We start from the raw sequence: 21897 nt of genomic DNA, 5'->3' as shown, positions 1-21897 counted from the left end.
GAGTATGTTCACCAGAGACCTACACTCATAGTTACCTTAGTGATTGCAAACTTCCTCTCAGTGGAGATGTCACACAGAAGAATACAGCACACCATATGCTGCCAGCATACTTATTTTCTTGAACTCCATCTGGTCACCGGTTTCCCCTGTAAAAAGCTCTTTTCAATGTCTAGACACTTTAGAAGTAATTAAGCACCAGGTTCAAGCAATTCACTGTAGAATAAGATCCTGCACATAAAAGGGCACTATGTACATTAGGTCAACGGGTGTCACTTTGCTTGTCAGCTGCTTCTCCTGTGTTCAAGGTCTTCTGTATGCTCCCCAACAACCCATCTAACTTCTCAAGGGATCTATTTCTGTTGGTTTTATCCCCTTTCTTCCTAACCCGTTTCCTGCTTTATCATCCTCTTCTCATGTTTCTCCTATTAAATTAGGCATAAAATGACTATGCTGGTTGCTTTAGCAAAAGTGCATGACACATCTTTAGGCTAGTTCGAATATAACCACAATTTCCCAGTGACTACACACATTGGGCAGAGCACCCCAACTGTTACCTCGTGTAGGATGTGTTATTGATGTTTTTGACTTCTCCTTTTCAGTCTGGCATCATGACTTGTCACAACGAGCCACATTGAGGTAAATGTAATGTTACACAAAGCATGTAGCATATTTAGCGGTTTAGATCTATTGAGCAGCTCTCTGGCTTCTGCAGACATCCAAATCTAGAATCCCAATAAAACAACCAATCTAGGGATAAACAATGTCAAACTGATTTTCCTATACAGATTCTGTTTCTCTGAGGAGAGTGCATCACGAAGTAGGGAGAATATTATTGGTTGGTTGTCATTAGTTTTTGTTGGGTACTGTTATGTTAAGGACCTTAACCAATTGTTCATTGCCAAAAAGTGTCAAAAATACAAAATGTTACTCCGGGGAATCCACACATCTTTACAGTTCATGAACAGCAACCTGTGATGCTCGGAATTAATAATGATTTTGGACTCGTAGCCATGAGTCCGTGTAGTTGCTAGTTCGTTGTGTTTTCAGCTAAAGTTTTCCAACAACGGATTGCTTCTATACAATTGAACACGGTCTTCTTCATAGAGAAAACTTTAGACAGGGTTTCAGCCATTGTTACGTGTCAACGCTAAGAGATTCTGAAGCTGTTGGGATTGTCCGTTCAACAGGACCTTTCACATACCTGGCAATTGATTTGCAGGCAATCGTCATATTTCTTACTAATAACCATTGGCAGATCAGTTGAGTTTTAAGTGATGAAGCCCTCGGTCTCCTGTCCCTGCTGGTTGTTCACACCACAATAGGTTGTGGTGTTGCAGGTTCAGATTGTCTGTACAGCTGCTGAAAATATTTCTTTCCACTGAAGAACATTTGTAGCAGATGTTTATTTCACTTTGCCTTTTGTAGACTGGAACAGCCTCCAGCACTTGTTTCTGAGGTAGTTCATGAACCTCTTTCATGCAGATGTTGAAGATGGCAACCATGAAACATTTTTAGTTGCATGCCATGTGTAGGTATTTCAAACCTCAAGGCATGGCCAGTGTATACAGAATAGAGTACCCAAGTGTCCTTTGTAAATAGCACAAAGGGAAGAGCCACTGCATCTGTTTTGCATAACATTTATCTTATTTTAAGGGATGTGGTAGTCACCCTCTGTCTTCTAGGTGTGGTCTTGTTTATTTAATTAAAGCTTTTGTGTCTATTGCTGTTGATGCTGTATAAGGGGTATTGAACCTTTTGTTGCGGATTCCATTTGCCCTCTGAGTGGTACAAATACCCCTGTGAAATGTTCTCTGTTGTGGCTTGACAATTTGTATTGGCTTCCATGTTCACTTTGTGGAGCTCTTTAACAGCATGAGGTCGTTCTGCTTTTGTAGTTAAACACCAGTTAATCCAACCCAGACTTGAATACAGGAGGTTTTCTGCATATATTTCTGGACTGCAATATGATAGGCCAGCCACAGCTCTGATAGTCTAGTTAAGACGAGACCTCCTTTTTTTGATAACTTCTTGGAAGACCAGTTTTTTCCCCTTTGTTAGGTTATGTGTGAATCTCATCATAGATAACCTGAGACCTGTCTCATAATTGTCCAACAAGGCTGAAGCTCTAGCTGCCTTCATTGATGTTAGTGATGTGACAAATCTACGGCCTTTCGAAACCAGTCAGTTTGATGCATCTGAGTGTCTTGGGAAGAGGGCGCACCTTAATGCTCTTTTACTTAAGTCTTAATCTTGTATCTGCAAAGGGTTCTTGAGCATCTACGGTTAGCAGGATGTTGGGGTGATCATTATCGCGATGGACGATGTGAGTTCATAAACATTGTCACTTGTAAGAAGCTCTTGAATGTTGGGCTGAAGATCTGTGTTACGGAACAGCAAAGCAGCAGATTCTTCTTAGAGGTGACCTGCATATCTTCGAACCAAGAACGGCAAAAGGAGACATTTTTGGTTATGTTTCTTGCAATGATCTACCTGGTACCTGAGATTTTTCTTTTGTGTGAAATTGTGTCTGAATGTAATGAATCTTAAGTCTGTTCTATGAGGATTGTCATAGACGTTGAAGGTTTCAGCAGCATTTATTGTTTCAGCACTTATTTTTGTGCCAACAGAGGTTTTAACGTCATGGACTTTGACATTGTAGAACTTCAACGTCTTTGTTTCATGTAACTGAAGATGCTTTCTGTGATGGCCACCATTGCTACTTTAATGTCTATGGGCAGACAAATGTTATCCATGCCATTGCCATACTATCCCGCTTGCGTCGTTCTTCGGCAGGTTAGACTTTGTTGGCAGTGTCTTTTTTTCTTTTTAGGTCTCTCCTGGTGACCACAGCGCGAAAGCGCTGTGGCCAGCGATATCTATTGTTACTGACTTGCTTCGGAAGGGAGACAGAAGATGTGCACGCGCAGGACGGACTGGAAATGTGAACGCGCCCGTGATCACACGCTAGTTAACTTGCGATGTGCACATCTACTGTCCCCCTTCCATCGTCGCATGGCTGATGTAGTTTCACTTTCCTAATGTGCATGCTCGCTCAGCTCGGGATGTCCTCAAGCCCCGATGAGCGACGCGCTCTCAGCTTGAAACAGAGGCACTGATTTCAAACCCGCCCCAGCTCCTACTTTATCATCTCTCCTCCGATCTGCTTTATCTGATATAATATGGAGAAGGGGTCATAATGCACCCCTTCACACAATGAACCCCCCACCCCCCCCAAAGCCCAACTTCAGGGTTTCTCAGCAGCCCCTCCATCCTCACCTGGTCGCAGCGGCTTGGTCAGGGTCAGCACCAGCAGCAGGAGGAGCAGGAAGGCGCCGCTGTCCGCCGGGGCTACCATTTATCCTCCGGGCATCCTCCTGCCGCGCAGGAGGGGGATTCTTGAGTTGTTCCGCCAGCGAGAGGGGGCCTTTCGGAGCACCAGGGCCCGGCCTCTTGGGGGCCTGCAGTGGGTCTAAGCCTCCTGCGCCTCCTGGTTTGGCTCTGTCTGGCAGTCGCTAAGCACACTATCTCCGGTTTCATTGTTTTTTTGCTTTGGGCGCTTTTGCGGCCCCTCCCTGGCCTGCACGAGCTGCGCTGCACTTATTGAAGTACGGCGAAGTCCGCAGGCTCCGCCACTGTGCGCGAGCCACAGGCCACGCCTATGTGCACGCTCACAGCGTGCCTACAACACGTGCATGGCGCTCTTTCACTTCCTCTTGTAAATATTTTGTACTTGGGAACTGCCGTCCTTCGCTTTATTTCTCGTTGAAGAACGTGACCATACCCACAACCATGCTTCCTAATGACAGAAATGCGGGGTGTCCGAGTCTCTCCGGACTGCTGATGTTATTTGGTGTTCTAACAGGTGGGTGTGTTTTAGCCGCTGTTTAAAGGGTATAGGCGGTACCCTAAGACCTGCGATTGTTTGTGGTTAGTTTGTTTGTACGTGGGAGAGAGAGGAGGTAAGAAAGGCATTTTATTGTTTCTTTTAGTCTAGCCCACTTCCATTCTCCATCCGTGAGAGGGATCTCAAGATCCCTATTCCAATTATCGCAGGTGGATGTTGCGTCTGTCTGCTTGTCCTCCTTCAGAGCTGCGTGCAACCTGTTAACAGTGATCCATTATCACAGTCAGGATATGGGATTCCCTTAGCTCCTTGGGGAAACTTGCCCGGATCTTGCAGACCGTACCGGTCTTGCTCCAAATAGTGTCAGCTAGTGTCACAACAGTCATTCAGAAAGGGTTCCCGCCCTCTGACAGCCTCCATCCAACCAAATCCATGGAGGTGCAGATGAGCACAAAAGGCTGCAACCACCATATGGGGAGCAGTTGGGCATAAAGCGCACACTTCAGGACATGGGTAACAGTTCATTCCCATGACTGTGCAACCGGGGCTACTATGAAAGGGATACCTACTGGCACCCCACAACCCCTGCCCCCCCCTCCCCATAAGCAGTCTTGGGATGTCTATCTCCATTACCAGTCCACTCAGGAGTTTCTTCTCCCAATTTGGGCCATCATCGCACACCAGCGATGCGTACTGTAGGAGGCCAGCCGGATAATATACCTGAGATTCTGGAGCCCCAGTCTACCCACAGCTAGGTACAGTTTTAAGATTTCCAGCCTGATACTGCTCCGTTTCCCTGCCCATGCTAGAGACACCAACAGGCCAGTGAGCTGTTGGAATAAGGAATTGGGTAGGACACAGACGAGTATTGCATAGTGTAGAGACACCTGGGAAGCAGTACCATCTTGCTGAGCACCACTCTGCCCATGATAGACAGCGGCAGAGTGTTGCCAAAGTTTGCAGACAGTTAGACTGTCTACCACCTGACCCATGTTAAACTCCCATTGCTGCCGCGGGTCAGGAGCTATCTGTATCCCCAGGAAATCCCCAAGAAATTGCACCATCTCCAAGGGGAGTCCAACATCCGGGAGATCAGCCGCCTTACGGTATGTCGAGGGGGGCGGGAGATCAGTTCCGTGTCTGACATGTAGCCCTGACGCCCTTCTGAAATCAGCCATGAGTTGCCTGAGGCGTGGCACTGACATTCAGGCTGTTCACGTATGCAAGTGTATCATCGGTGTACATTGACACACTATGCGTCATCCCACCAATACGTATTACAAAGTCTTGCAGTTCGCTCCTCAAGTACACTACCAAAGGCTCCTTAGCCTGCGCAAAGAGGAGTGGGGACAATGAGCATCCCTACCTCCTTCCTGTCTATACAGTCAGTACGTGCATAAACAAGGAGAGAGTAAGGGATTTCCACAGCGTGGAGGGGAGTACTCCTGGTCCCCTTGACCTTAAAGTAAACAAACAAAAAGAAGGAGTACCACCACAGGACCTGTCAAGGTCTCAATAAAATGTGGGGGGAGAGAGTGTGCAAAAGAAAAATTATTTTGTTAGAAGACCTCTCACTCACCAACCTGGTTGGTGACATGCTTCATCAACGGGGTCCCACCCGGACAGCCGAATGCCGTCCGGGTGGTGACACCTGACTACAGTGGAGCGGGATGTTTTTCATGAAAGTGAGTGCGAAAAAGTGAGTTAAAAATTGGCCAGATATAACTCTGTAGAAAAAACTTTATTCAAGAGCTATCGGACAATGCTAAAAAAAAAAATTGATACTTGCATAGGTTAGATTAACCATCAGTATCTATGTGAAGTGAAGATAAATAAAAGTGAATAAAGGTCTACATGTTTCAACCTGAGTTGGAAGTTGCCAGGTTTTCGTCAGGACCAAAAATAGGTGACCTGGGCGGTATTAAACACGCTAAGGTGTACCCAGCCCTCGGCCACAGTAACCTAACTGTGTACTTACAGTTGGTGTCCTTTCATCCAGGAATTTTGGGAAAGGAAAGTAAAAAAACTCAAAATCGAGTGTTCAGTGCCCCATGGGAGACGGGGTCATGTTGTTAACTCCTGAAGCACGATTGTGCCAGGAGAAAAACCTCTGCCGTTTAGCCTATTCACCGACCACCGCTCCCCGTGGATCTTTGAGTTTTTTACTTTCCTTCGGACCCCGATGATTAAGCATGTCACCAACCAGGTTGGTGAGTGAGGGGTCTTCTAACAAAATAATTTTTCTTTTGCACACTCTCCCCCCACATTTTATTGAGACCTTGACAGGCCCTGTGGTGGTACTCCTTCTTTTTGTTTGTTTATTTTATATACAGTCAGTATATCAGATACCACCTGTCTGGTACGTACTCACGCTCCGGGTTCTGCATGTAAGAGGCGCATGCACGACAAGCACTCCGAGCCCATCCCCATTCTCCGCCACACCTCCTTTAGATACTCCGAGGACAGTGTCACATGCTTGCTCGATGTTCAGGGCAACCAATGCTGCTTTCTCTGCTGTTCCCTGACTGGTGTGCATCCCATGAGAACGTCGCCCCAGGTGCACGAGTGCCCCTCCCAGCATGAAATCAACACTGGTCTTTGTTCACTAAGTGAGTGACTATACAGCCCAAAAGCCTTGCATATACTTTTGCAAGTGGTTTGAAATCAACATTGAGCAGGTGCAGCAGTTGGTAGGACCTGAAGTCCCATAGGTCTTTGCCTGTCTTTAGGAGCATTATTATTAAGGCCTCCCGCATGTTAATCAATAGGGTACCACTTGCTTTAACTTCCTGGAGAGTTTCCAGTACCCTTAGGAGCAGTTTCCTCCCACAAGCCATGTCCTAGAGGGCTCCCTGCAATTCCTCCAGTTTTATCTCCTCCTGTAGGCTTTACCTGGACCGTAAGAAGAGGGCCCCTGTAAGCCAAACAACCATTTGCAGCGCAATAGGTCTCGCATTTACGCTGGTTTAAACAATTGGCATTGTAAATGACAATGCCTCTTATTTATACTTTGACAACGAAAACATAAAGGGCATTGTCATTTACAATGTCAATAGCTCAAACTGCATAAATGCGAGACCTGTTGCATTGCAAATGCTTGTTTTCTTTTAGTAACTGGGGTTTTCTTCTTTATTCTCCTGACTGAATTTTAGACAAACTCTTCATTGTTCCTTGAGGTTGCACATTGCTTTGTTCTAAGAAATTGACCGATTTTTTGTTGTTGTGTGTATGTCTGCTAAATATACACTTAACAGGCTTTGATGATTATCATGTCCTTCTTACTACAGGAAGATCCACCCTGAAATAACAGTTAAGACGCACAGTCAACGTTACCCTTCAATTGAGTGGTATGAAAAAGAAGAAAGTATTCCCATCCAAAATGCTTTGAGGACAGAGCCCAGTACTGCAGAATCCTGCTCAAATGAATTGTTTGCAGGATCAGCCACCAAGTGCCAGCGCATGGCATTGTGACACAAATGAGTTGCCTCATATAAATCGCATGTACAAATACAATTGAGTTAATGTATCCTCTATTTTGACACATATAAATGCATAACCCAAAAAGTATATTTTTCAGAAAAGAGATTTAGCTCTTGCAAAGTGCTCTGGGACCCCATACATGTGTGAGAAATGTCTGTGTTTAGCCACCAGTAAAGATTTCATGGCTGGGAAAGAAACCGCTCTACTGGGGCTTTTATTGTGGCTGCTCCTACTTCTTGAAAATAATTTAATGTTAACTCTTCCCACCGAGTGCACCTCGGTGCACCTTCTGTTTCAGCAAAACAAATTGGCCCTGTAACATTGCCTGCTCTGGGTTTTAGAATGAACAGGCTGTTGAAAAAATGTGCACACTGTCTCCAAGTATATGTGTAGAGAATAGCTTTGTTGCTAGCCCTCGTGTAGTTTTAACAAACATGGCTCAACACTTGGAGTTCCATCCTTTCTATTCAACCCACAAGGAGCTAGCCCATTCATCCTTTTCCTGTGTAAACTGTTGCCCAGTGCAGTTTCGGAATTTACCAAGAGATTTGAACAGGACTGTTATTGTGAGTTTCTCACACCATTCTGCTGACTTTGCATTAACTTTCTGAATTATTTTTATTATAATTAAAGGTTCTAAATAAAGTGACACAATCTTCCCTACTTGCGCCCACTTCTGGTTAATGTACATTAGGCTGAGTGAGGGTTACGAGTCAATGGATCTTTGGTCATTTGTCCTCCTACTCTCAACTGCAAGATAGACTTACAGTAAAAGTCTGGGCCTCATGCGCTCGCTAATGCTAACAGTGTTGCGACATGACAGCCGGAGCTCATGCTGCTGGGATTTGAAGAAAGATTGATGCAGTAAGATGGGCACCTCACAGGGACCACTAATGTGAAAGCACCCCTACCCACCAGGGTAGCAGCAGATGAGAAACAGTTGGAATTGGACGGCACCCGCATCTTCAGTGTATTGTGAAAGATTGAACAGTAATATTATGCAACCTCTGCAAGGGGAGTGTGATTAGTTGGTTGAGTCCAAAATATACATCAGGGTAATTAAACTGGTGTCAGTGGGGAGAGGATCTTTCAGTTAAGTCTAGCTTTTGACCATGCTATTTTACTAAACCCCTTTATAAACCGCTCCTTACTCATCTGTTTAAGGCCAGTCAAGCATTTTGGAATTCCTCTGCCTTAGTTTTGCCCCTCCCTCCTTCATTTGAAAGAATTGTCTTGAACCCTCTCAACCATTGTAGCTTATTATTTTCAATTTGCTTCGATTTATTTGACTCCTTACTTTGCTTGGGATCTCCTCGGGTGTGGTCCACAACACGACTAATGGCCATCTGGGGTGACCGGCAGGTGAGGGGCATGAGTGAGCTGAATCCTGCTCATTGCTTTGGAGCAGACTGAAGTTGGTATAGGACTTGTTGTATTTTGCTCAAAAGTCTGACCCATTTTTTCTGGAGTTTTTCATAAAGTTCAGAAATGCCTTGACCCTTTTGAGTGACTGATTGCAGAGGGTAAGAGTGGGGGATGTTTATACACCCACCTGCCTTCACAAATATTTTTTATCAATGCAAATTCTAAGCAGACTGAGGGTATGTATTCTCTCACTCTGTTGAGAGCTTTACTATCTTGCTTCTGTACTCCATTTTCCGGACTGACTTTGTATTTTCCTGCAGCTTTTCAGCGTCTTGAGTACATTGCAAAGACTTGGAGGTTACAGCCAATTAGTAATGCTATGGTTTTTAGGCTTTTTAAGTGTACCCATTGGAGGGCGGCTGCTAAAACCCTTATCCAACCCCTGGGAAAAATATTTTCAGGCTTCCTTATCTTCAGTTATTTGCTTTAACAAATTCAGCTTTTGTGTGCTCACATGTCATATACACGGAGGACATAAGCTCTGCAAAAGATTGCCTCTATATCAACAGTTATGGTCCCCTACATCATTAGTCAGCCTTTCTGTCCGTTCCATATCTTAAGGATCTTAACCCATATCTTGTTTCTGGGCCACAGTCCACATTCAGCTCAGAGACCTAAACTATGGCTGATCATATACTCTGATATAAATTTGTTTTATAATTTGTTTTATCACATGTTTTTATATTTGTGAAAAAGTGACAGAGGATATTGATGTATTGATGTATTTGCTCTTTGACATATGAATTACCAGCGATACTTTTTATTGTTATGTAATTGGCATATTTGATCTACTGCAAAATGTATTATGAATGTTATGTTATCTATTTCTATTGTTGGTATGATAATTGTTGTTTGTTGTGTACTTTTATGGTTTTTATCATCCGAATAAAGTGGTTTTGACTGAGCTCAGAGACCTGTCTAGTACAATGCACCGACTGAAACCAGCTCCAGATTTGGCCCGCTCCAGCTCCTCCTCCATTTAGGTGTCAGTCCTGTGACTTAATTGCCCATGTGGTGCTGACCAGTTGGTGCTCCTCCACTCGCAACTTTTCAGAGTATGAAGGCACATGAAAAATGTCAACGAAACAGCTCTGATGCAGTTTAATGAGCGTTTGGTTTTTAGGCGCGCTGCGTACGAGCGCCTTTAGCCGTCGCTCTTCACTTTTTCAAGCACTGCACTCGTGCTTGTGGCGGCATCCACCTGTGCACGTGTGCAGTGCTTGAAAAGTGAAGACTCTCCCAAGCGTTCGAGCACCACTCGCAGGCTCACCTCCTGCTTCCCCCCCCCCCGACAACAGTTAACTTTCGCGGCCGCGATTGTGTTTTAGCGCTTGTTATTTTGTATATTTGTATGTGTATGGAGCCTATGGAGAGTTTGCGCCTGAATATAGTTCATAATTAGAGCAGTAAAACCACACGCTGTGGGTTTTTGCTGGAATGATTTTCGTCATATAAAGCCTGATGCAAATCGAAAGCTTCCCACATTCCAAGTTTTTAGGTTTCGTCCTGGGCGTTGCAACTGCCCACGGCGAAACCTCATGATCCTACGTATCGACTTTGGTTCCGCCTCTGTCTCTCATTGGCTAGCTCCATAAATGGAGGCTAGCCATTGGGAGACAGAGGCTGTCAATCACGCTTTCTGGTGAAAACGCGATTCGGGGGGTGTTTCTGGGACTTTTTTAAGTCCCGCCCCTTTGTCCCGGGCCGCGCTGTCATTGGCTGCCGGCCTGGGACACCCCCGTGATGTCATTCCCCGGGCTGCATTATATCAGTCATGTCTCCATCAATCTCACGAACTGCTTTAAGTTTTTTTTTAATCGTTTTTTTCTTTTCTGCCTCGCCTTACTTGCTTTTCCATCCCTGTAAATGACGTAAGTGACAGAATAATTGTCTGGCAGCCCAAGTGTAAGATCAGATAAACAGACACAATTGATGTCCTGTGGATGGTCTGAGAAGCCGCGGGGGCTTCAGCCAGTGAGAAGCGCCGGAGCTCAGCAGCAGCTCGCCACCTTCTGTCTGTTTTTTCATTCAAGCCACTCTGCCCCCTCCCTGGCTCTTCTACGGCCTTTTGTTCCCCTGGTCGAATTGTAAGCATTCTCCCCTCCTCCGTGAATGGATGTTTACTACTGTCTTCTAAATGCAGAAAAGCCCATCAACGCCTCATCGAACAGTGAGGTATGGGGCGGAGGGAGGATTAGGACTCCTGGGGTTAGAGAAGAGTGAAAGAGAAGCACTTCTTTCACACTTCTGATTAAGTAAAAGCAATGAAAATACGTCACGGAGGGGTGGACGTGATCTCTTTCCACTCCTTTACCTTTCCGTGCACAGAGTGTGGACATTTTGCAATGCCTAGTAATTCAGTGGGCCCATAGTTAGGCCCAGGAGCTACAGGCCTTAAACTGCCACCCACCAGAAAATAGTAGTTAAAGTCTTCTTTTTCTGGGTATTTTTTATTCACGGTACATGGTTGTTTAGTGAGACATTCTCCAATTTGTTTGCCTCTTGGCGCTTTGAGGTTTAGTGGCAGATTGATGTCTTTGTGATTTTTCGCACGAGGCTTTTCCAAATGGAGTACCATTTCACCATTGCTCTCCAAGTAATTGGAGGCCATGAGCATCTGCACATTTGTACTCTCCCTGTGTGTAAATTAACTGCAGCTTAACGCAGCATTAAAGGGCTATCGCAGAAGCACGTTGAAACAATGTAGAACTTATCAACAGTTACTTTGTTATTAACAACATCTCTGCCAATCACTAGTGAGCAGAAGATTGATGTTAATGTCTGCGAAATTTAGTAACACTGGGAAAATGTAACTATTTACTCCTTTTAAAAACAGAGCCCGTATGGACACTTTTTTTTCTAAAGAACAAAACAGAGGTGTGGCAATTATTGTGGGGAAACACAAAATATAAGTGCTTTTTGTGCCTGTAAATTCCTCTTTTAATGTCGTTCTGTTCTTGCACCGGGTAAGTGGAACTTCCACATTCACTTATTTAGCAAATCTACCATTCCTTTTAGACTTCCGTGCCGCAGATATGCGTGATTTAGATTTTAAATGAAAAAAACATGTAGGGGAGCCACATTTATTAGGGCGTTATGGGTGGAGATGGGGTTAACCTTCACATAGAGCAGCTATATCGCACCCAGACAATTCAAAAGTGTCTGTAAAATATAAAAAAAAAGTTCCGGCATTTACTAGCCTGCATGCTGCAATTCATTTTGGACGCCAAGAGGTTATTTTAAATTTAAATTAACATCATATCGCTGTTCATTGGCTCTGCCTCGGGCATTAATCTTCAACTTCCTATTACAAAGTGCAATAAATAAGGACATTACAGCTGTCAAAACCTGTCCCTGCGTTGAATTATTGGGGCACACAAAAAGTGCAGAAATATGTCCTCTCTGCACAGTAAAAAGTCCAACGTATGGGCTGTCTGACAAAATGTCAGGATCCATTTCACTCTCAGCATTGTGCCGGCTCATAAACCACTTGACCCTTCGAGTGTGGGGTTTATAGCGGAGTCCACGGAGGGAGCTACGCTATGTCACTACAAACCATACCTTACCCTTTTTTTTGGATACATGGGAAGGTGTAACATGAATGATTGATTAAAAAGGGTCACATGAATGAAACCTTTCATGGGGCATCAGCATGCCATTAGGTGACCTTGATCAGTTAAGACATATAGATGGTACATAGGAAGAACCAATAAGGGATAGCTGGCTGTATGTCAATAGATCGACAGCCTCAGCTGTTGCTAGAGAGTCAAAATAGGTCTTCACTAAGTGCATGGGGAGGTCTCCAGCAGACAGATGTCTACTTTGCATGGCGCATTCAAAATCGTTGCACTGTTTATTGGGGTTGGGCACTCAGTCTGCTTCCTGGGGATTGAGGGAAGACAGATGAGTGTGAAATTCGAGAAGAGGTTCTTGTATGGAAAAAACATGGTGACATGGCATGATTAATATGTCCACAATAAGTTCTGGTGAGCCAGGGGAATGCCCTTGGTGGAAGAGTGAAGGGTGTTTGGAAAATATCTCATGAAAGGAATTTAGGAACTGGCTTTATGAAAGGGATTTATGAACTTTTTAATATGTTCAAAGTTTTGTCTAGTTCCCCCTTTCAATATTTGTTTTTGTTGAAACATAATAAAAAGACAGCAAAAATATAGGTAAGGTTTATATATTGCATGTGCTCTAGAGTATGGGATTGCAATGTGGTCTAGAAGGGACAGCCACATGTCACTTTTCATGATTATCATGTAAGATATATTAATCTTCAATGAACCTCAAAGGTTATCCTGACTATCTGGCATAAATAAGCCCCCATGCCCCCAAAATATTGTTAGACACCCTTGCCCCAGAACATCAAAAGGGAAAAGCTCAGATGAGTTGCACTGCCTCAAACCTGAGATTGCACAAAATCTGTGCTTTGAGAAATGATGGGCCATCTGACTAACTAAATGATGGATTGTCTTCTTTATCCCAATTGGACCTTGACTCTCTGCCTAATACCCTCTTCTGGCTCAAAATAACCCTTTCTTTTTTAATGAGTTGAAGTAATTGAGAAGAAGGGGCATGCAGAATGTTATGTTATGTTATTTGTGCAAGTCACAGAAGTAACACAAATATAGTACTATATTATTTGAAGTGGCGATTTTGCACTGAACGCCCAAAAAAGACAATTATACGATCCAAAGGCCCCCAGTATCCTGTCTCCATGCTCATATTTAGGCTTATGATTGATGTGGTTATTCATGTTGTCCACCACACACATAACCACCCATAGGTGCCATTGAGCCTATTTAATGAAGTCTTGAAGATGATCAGCTAAATGGGAGATTATTAGGGTTACTGAATTTCTATTAAGGTAGGCAGATTGTGTTATTTCAAAAGGTTTTCCAAAGTATTGGGACATACTGAAATTCTTTGTTTTCTCTTCCTTTGCATTGAAACTTTGGGCAATTGAATCAGCATCTGTATGATGATCACAGAAATCGACTTTGCGTGTAGGGAACAACTTACTGATTCAGTTACTTTCAGGCCATGGATAAAGGTAAAGCAGAATCATGTTTTCTTTTCCGAAATATGGGTTCTCACAAATGCATTTTGGGTGCCCTAAATAGCACTTTGTGGCTGTACAAAGCATCAAGGAAGAATTGTCCAAGTTGATGTTTAGGAATACCACTAAAATAGTGTATTTTATTTTTGTTTTAGTTTGGTCCACAGAGAGGCATAATTCAGAAGTGCGTTTTCATTTTTGATTTAATTGTTGTTCACATTGTACAGAATTCGAGTGAATGTAAATCATATTTGACCTTTTGGTGGTCTTCTTATCCTGTTTCTTATTTCAAATATGTCTGGTTAACAATAATCCTAGTGTGTAAATAAGTATTACTAGCAGGACATATGGAGACTTCCCATGCTTTAGTAATTTTTAGGTTTCGACTGGCGTTTACTGCGCAAGCAGTATCGCGCAGGCGAAAACTTTTATAAACAAGTATGGAGCTTTCTCCCGCCTCTGTCTTCCATTGGCTAGCTCCATAAATGGAGGCTAGCCATTGGAAGACAGATCTGCCCGTCATTGCCGGAGCTCCTGGGTGTGTGTGTGTGACTGTTCCAGGGTGTGTGTATGTGACTGCTCCAGAGTGTGTGTGTGTGTATGTTGTAGTGTAGCTCCTATTTTCCCAATAGGCTCTGCGCATTGGAATAGTACCTACAGCAGTAAAGGCCTAGGCCAGACGTTAACTAGGTCTACTACTGTCGATACTAGACTTAATTTTTGGGTTTGCCAGCTAAGCTCAGAGTTCGCTAGAAACTTTCTCGAATGTTCAAGGAAGGAATTAACTCCCCTGATTAGACAAGAAGGGATTTAGTTTCTGACAACCATAGAACATGACAACTTTGCTCTCCCCTAATCAAGAGTCAATCTCGAGAGTCGTGTGAGCACAAGGCAATTATTTTACTCAGTCAGTACGTGCATTCTTAGTCTCATCAGAATGTAGAGAAAAGGAAGAGACGGGCGTGTTCAATAAAAGATGTTATTTATTGATCAGTCTCTTTTCTCATACATGAGAAATGGATCGATATTATTGCAATACTTATAGTTAAGTAAAGTGCATACATTAAAAGCAATAGTATAAAATAATACTGTAAAAACATTGATATGGTTTCTGAGCCATATGATGTTTAAAATGATTAAAATATATTTACATAAACATATACATTTGACTAAACGTACTCAACTGGTGTTTCTAAATACGCCTACCCCGTGTACCTGACCTAAGTCTAATGCGTGGGCGGGAATAGAAAGTTACAGTTTAAGTTAAGTTTGTTTTTGCCAAGTGAATAACTAAAGAATTCTCTGTGAGGGGTTATTCAGTTCTGTACCTGGAAGTTAGGATGAATGAGGAATGGTATCTCTTTCTCTGCTCTCGATATTCCAGGCTGCCTGCGAGGGCTGCCCGAAAGCGCCGGTGCTGGGTCTCTCGGCTTGAGATAGCAGCGCGTCTCTCAGCGCGTCAGGAAGGCGGGGCTGCTGCCAGCGGGGTCTGCTTCTGCTCTCGGCTTCGGCAAGTATGGCTGCTCCGTCTTGTCACCACGCGTGTGTTTGCATAGGGCAAGATCGGTAATATTTATACCTTAAAGGTGCCGAGATTGACGTAAGGATGGACATAGATACGTCAATAAAGATGTCATACGACTTGCTCGTTAGCACATTCTTTACTAAAGTTCTCTGTGAAATCAAAACAATGGCCGCACGGATTTTCCAGGTTGTCATAGGTTTGATTTGTTATGAGAACGTCGTATGCCTTATCAGGGGCTGGAGGAATGTCGCTTGTCTAATTAGATCTCAAGCGTTATGACCTAATCAGATAACACGTTCCTGTGCTGTAGTGTGACTGCGTCAGATAACGGTATCTGCATCATGGGGGTTTTCTTGCCTCATGGGCTGACTGTTAGTTAACTTGATAGTTAGTTTAACCAAAATAGGGTCAGGAATAGGGGGACTGATTCAGAACCTATAGAAATACACGACACCCACTCCACGCTAACTATGGTCATATCTACTAATCTATGCATAGTATAACATAGTACAACATACTATAGAGTATAGTGTATACCTTACCACCCCAAAATACATAAATGCATTTCGAAATTTTCAAATATACTGAAAAATTGCAGTCATATATATTGTATGCACTTAAGCTATGAATTAAATGCAAAATTAAACACGCATTGTTATGCATTATTGCTTATTGGTATATGAGAAATACACATGAAATGGCTCTTAATATGGCTATACAGAAAGGAAGTTCGAGACCATTTCATCACATAATAAAATATTTGTGAACATCCCAGCGAGCAGCTAAAGTCTATAAAGTATCTAAAAATAGAAATTTTAGTTCTCTAGGAATAGTTTCTTACTTTAAGCAGAAGATCAGTGTCCCGGGGAAAAATATGTAGAAAAATATTTTAAGGGGCTTGCTGAAAAATATTGCTGTCCGTGAGCTGGAGTGAAATTGTTCATGTGACTTTATTTTTAAAGTTGAAGGCCGAATTCAGGGAACGCCGTGTGCGAGTTTACTCAAAAGTCTCTATTTCTGTTCTGGAGAGAACATCATATCATTCAGGCTTTCGAAAAAACTGTCAACAGCTTCATGGGAAAGTTCCACTAAGTCGGAAATAGGGGTAACCATGCATTCGTGCGCATGATTGTCTCCATTGACATTCTGATTCGCATTGCTGACAGAAGGTCGTACCTGTTCGATGCTGCTTTCATCTTGAACTTCACTACTCTTCAATCGCAGTGGTGAAGATTCCAGGAATGCCGTCATCAGGATTGGCAGCCTTTGAGGGCAGCACAAAGCGTGAACCTTGGTAGGAACCAACAGTGTATCTGCACCCACTGGCGCATCCGATTGTAGCGTCAGACAGGTGTCTAACACGCATTCTTCTCCGCATAGCAGACACCTTAGTACAGGTAAAACACACCTTTGCCACATTGGTCGAAATGATAGAAACCAAGTCATGTTCAGGTCTCTAAGCCGGGAGAGTCCCAGGATTTTTGATATCCGGTCCCGGTATCCAATGGCTAGGATCGTATCTTCCATTGTCGCGAGAGTTTGATCTGTGACATGGGTTGCCATAACGGAAAATAAGGACTAGGAATAGGATTCCTGCAATTAGTCCCAGGATCAGGGGAAGTCCGCCAAAAATCGAATGGACGAAATCTGGAAAAAATACCCATTATGGCTTTGAATGGTGTTAATGCCATCGAAAATACTGTCTTAAATACCTTTGAGACCCCAGTGGTATCAGAAATATTTAAGATTTCGCTTAGGATTTCCGCGAAATGTACGGGGGAATTAGTTGATAATAATGTATGTATCTCTGCAGTCGTCCTTGCGACTTGTAGATCATACGTTTCTTTTGATGACGTGAGCCTTGTAGGCGTCTGAAGAAGCACTGTTTTCATTCTGCTTAAAGTATCTATTCGAATAGAAGTAATTTTCAAACTGGGCCATGCCCTTGTCTCCCTGTCTGGAAAGGAGCTGGGGAATAAAGAACGTCCACAGCACTTGACCTTCGCCGTTGTAGTTACTAGATAAGGAGTCCCTGGCATAAGACTGCAACATCTGCGGTCTACAATAAGAATGTAACTCCCATTATAGAGTCTTTGAAAGAATGGTTCTATTTCGGTTGCAGGTGCGCCTTGTTGGTGACATGAAAGGTTGTATGAATTCCCTTCACAGGCTCCATGCAAACTAATTCCGTTACACAGAAGCGTGCCGCTTAGTGACATAGCACAATTGTTGCCACTAAGAAACACTTTCTGTCCTTTATTACTGACACATGCATGTGAATAGGGCAGGTTCCAAGTTGTTTTAAGGTACCCCTTTCCCAATTTCTCATACATGCCAGCCTGTATATATTTTTGGCAGTATTGAAACCTGAAGGTTGAGATTGGAATATTTATGATTCCGTGGATTATCCATTCACTGACAGGTCGTTCTGACATTGTCAACGGTAATCTTTCTAGTTGTTCAATGCTCAAGATTGTATAATCAGCACCCTTTTGCGCCATACCGATTTGTCTATCAGTAAGGTTAAAGATTTGGAATAGTGACGTTGTGTTGATTAAACGCCAAGGCACATAGCCTGAACGCAGATTTTGTAACGTCCAGCCAAGCTGTACAATGGAACGCAATTGTGACTGACCATGTTGTAATAACAGTAAGTCTTGTGATAATATATCGATTGCTGAAGACACAATGCTGTCCAATGAAAAAATTCTGGAGGACAGAGTCATTAACCCATTGTCCACTACAGATAGTGATTTTTCCAAATTAATACGGTCAATTTCCCGTATTCTTTCTGCTGTTTCAATTTGAGTAACCTTCCAGGCCTCATTGTATGCTGCATATACAGAGGCTGCTATGAAACGCTTTTGACGCTGTTTGCGTGGTCCCATTATGAAATCACGCAAGTCAGCACCATCAGTAAGTAAAGTTAGGTGTTGCTTAATTTCAGGCAGTGTGGAAGTTTGTAGCCACTGAAGGCATAATTTGCCCACACTGTAGGTTGTTATTATCCCTGGGTGATGTCTTTGGGGATATCTAGGGTCTGGCCTGGTCATTTTGAAACCCTGTGTTTTATTCAGGAATCTATCTTGACAGTAATTTGTATCTGTGGGCCAGATCAACCATTGTTTCCAATCAGGATGTGTTCTGTTTTGGTTTAGTATATGGTTTACGTCTATCTCTTCATCTGTATCAGAGCTATTGCTGAACATTGTTGGCTTTGGAATAGACGGTTTATTTAAATCTTTGATTTTGGCAAAACCAAGACAGGTGGTTTGTTGAACAGTGTCATTTAAAAATATCATTTGTTCTGGGATCATGCAGGCTCTAAACAAAGCTTCTATACCCTGTACTTGCCATTCTTTTGTACCCCAAACACTTTTCAAATCAACATTTTTGTCCCAATAATCAAATCCAAAAGTATTCATTTTTTCAAAGAATGAATCTGAATATATCAATTTTGTGTTGGTTATCATGGTTTTCCTCCCTGTCTTGTTTGACAATTTAAAATAAAATGTTTCAGCATTACTTGTGTTAAAACCTGAAAAATATGAATATTTGTCATACACGGTTCTAGAGCTCCCTTTTGGAGGTGTAGCACAATGTTCCCATTGATTATAATTTAAAACATTTCTAGGTTGTGCAGATTTATGCAAAAAATGGTTACCATAATGGTTATAGCAATACATACTATCGTAATTTGTAGAACCTTGCAAATAATCATGTTTTGTAAATTTAGCAGACATTACTAAGTCAGACATCATGTTGTTAATACTTTCGAAGTCCCAATCATCAGCAAATGAGTTTGGTTTTGCAAAGTCACTCAAGGAGATCTTGATTTGGTGTGGATATTTCAGGATCTCGACCGGACCATAAATTTCATAGTCAGTGTTGTCCCAGGCTACCCCACCAGGTATAGGATTGGCTGTGAAGTTGGCTGAAGAAAGTTCTGAAGAAAGTTCTCTTTTCTCGACGTGTGAAGATGTGTGTGGTTTGAGGATCAAGTTGATGTTCTGACTTCCTGTGTCCATTTTAGCATATTTTCCCTCAATGAAGCGTCCCAAAGTAAATACCATGATGAGCCAAAGTATGAGGATAAATGCACCAAAACCCACCCAAAATTCAATCCATGGAGAAATCAGATATGTTTCTTTCAGTTGTTTCAAAAGTTCCTTCGCTTTGTCTTTAAAGGATTTTGATGATGGCTGTGTCTTTGATTCACTGAAGCCGTCAGAGGAATCATCGAAGTTGATGAAGTAACCGGATGCAGTTCTGTCAATTGTTCCAATTGGTTCAGGATTTCTGTTTTTTGCATTGTCACTCGGCACTTCATTGTAGATTGGTGTGTCTCTGCTAAATGTCTTTATTTGGGTTTTCAGAGGTCTGAGTTCTATTGCATTGTTGCATAGTCCTTCTTGTTCTTCTTTAGGCGTTTCGAATGTGATGAGCCTTTTTGTTAGGACCTCTGTGCTGGTAGCAAACCTTGGTGTTCTGCTACTTATTGGGAGTCCACTTGGCCTACTGTTTGTTATCGGCCACATGTTGTGGTTTTACCAGGTCGATGGATACAACTCGGTTCTCCTTTTTTCCAGCAAGTGGCGGTAGTACAACTGATCTTGTCCCGTTGACAGACAAGACAGGAACTGCTTTTCTGTAGGAAGGCCCAAATTCCTTCTTTACCGCGATCTTTTCCCTGACTAGATCCCCGACTTTTGGAATCCAGACAGGTCTTGCTGGGACAGGTGGTGATTCTTCAGTGGTCGTTGGCTGTTGTTTCAACTGTATGTTGCTCAGGTCTTTTCTTGTTTTGTTTAAGTCCTGCAAAATAGCCAAACGGTCTTTGACATCAAAGGTTTTTTCTATTACCACTGAAGTCTGACTATCAAGGTCAGAGATCAACATCCTAGTTCCGAATAATAATTCGTACGGACTGAATCCCTTCAGAGAATTTCTTGGCAAGTTATTTAGACTACGTTGGACACTTATTAGATGTTTGACCCACCCAGCTCCTGAACCTAATACCTTTGCCGTTATAGATTGCTTTATGTCACGGTTTTTTCTTTCAACAATTCCGTTCCCCTCAGGGTGAAATGGACAAGAGTACCGCAATTGCACGCCCATGCTGACCATGGCCTCCTTATAAGCCCGAGAGCTAAAAGCAGGACCATTGTCCGAATGCAGCATGCCAATTGCGTATGTGCCGATAAAGACTCGCAAATCTTTTATAACAGTTCTGGCGTCAGCCGTTCGCTGGGGCCACATCCATATGAATCTCGTGCATGAATCCACTGCGACCAAGATATATTTATAGTTACCATCCCTTTGTAAGGGACCGCAGTGGTCTAGGTAAACACAGGCTAATGGTTTATCCGAGATTAGAAGGGGCGTCTGCGCTGGACGTCTCACCGTTGATACTTTCATTTTTTGACATATTTCACATGCTAGAACATAGTTCCTCGTTTGTCTTCTCATTTGTGGCCACCAGTATCTCTGTTTTAATAATGATACTGTGGCTGAGACGCCAGCATGTATAGAAGCTAGCCCTTCGTGTGCCGCTATTATTAGTCCTAACCTATGTTCCATGTTTGGAATTGCCCTATCCCCCACTCCAGGGATTTGAGCAAAAGGAACATTGTTTGCATCAGTTATGTATGAGTATTTTACTGGAAAGCCTTTAGGGAGTGGTTCTATCGAATCCTTTTCTGAAGCGCTGACAGCTTGTAATATTTCGCTGTCTATTTTTGTTTTTGACCTGGTGACGGCAGCTACGGAAGCAGTTTGCACAGCTGCCTTAGCGGCCTCATCAGCCAATGAATTCCCTGCAACGTGAACGCCATCACGTTGATGACTCAGTGTATGTATCACGTGAGTCTTTGGTAGTTCTTTTTGTAAAAGAGCTACTTGTTCCCAGAGCATTTTATGCTTGATTGTGCCACCTTTCGCATCCTTGAAACCGTTCTGAAGCCAGATCTGCAGGTATTCATTGTAAGACTGAACGCAATAATACGAATCACACACTATGAGTGTGGGGAATTCTCGATCGGTATTTTCAAGCGCCATCTTGAATGCTATTAGTTCAGCTCGCTGAGCTGTACAATCTCCTAGGGATTGTGTTTTAGTGAGGGTTGGTCTAAATTTCCCTTCGTGCCAACGACCTTTAACAATCGCGCACGCAGCACTGTAAGCTTGTTTACCCCCTACTGCGGGTTGTGCTGATCCGTCTGTATATATTATACAGCCGTAGTGATCTAGAGGCAGAATTTCGGTTGGCGGAGGACATTCAAATTCATATTGGAGAAATTCTTGTGTTTTTAAATAAGGATCAAATTCGTACACCACGTCTGTTGCAGCAAGAGAGTTAGCCCATTGTATCCATCTCGGATGGAGTGCTTTAGCATTTGGAATGCTTGCCTTTGTTACCGCCTCTAAGGCTGGTATTGGTGTCACGATTACTATTCGTTTACCTTGTGCCAGGGCTCGTTCTTTTGCTATAGCTGTCTGTGTTGCTGTAAGAATTTTTTCCGTTGGGCTAAATTTCATTTCAGCCTTAGTGTACAAGTGTGA

The 21897-nt window shown here is 43.0% G+C and overlaps 1 protein-coding gene across 1 annotated transcript in view; it reads left to right on the top strand.

Annotated features, from left to right (window-relative positions):
* The window catches only part of PMF1 (polyamine modulated factor 1), a 59670-nt gene that overhangs the window by 6839 nt on the left and 30934 nt on the right, over nt 1–21897 (top strand). The window lies entirely within an intron of this gene.

The sequence above is a fragment of the Lissotriton helveticus genome, chromosome 12, assembly GCF_964261635.1.
Source record: "Lissotriton helveticus chromosome 12, aLisHel1.1, whole genome shotgun sequence".
NCBI classification, from domain to species: domain Eukaryota; kingdom Metazoa; phylum Chordata; class Amphibia; order Caudata; family Salamandridae; genus Lissotriton; species Lissotriton helveticus.
Note: the sequence above shows the minus strand (reverse complement) of the source record. Positions and strands in the feature narration are given on the sequence as shown.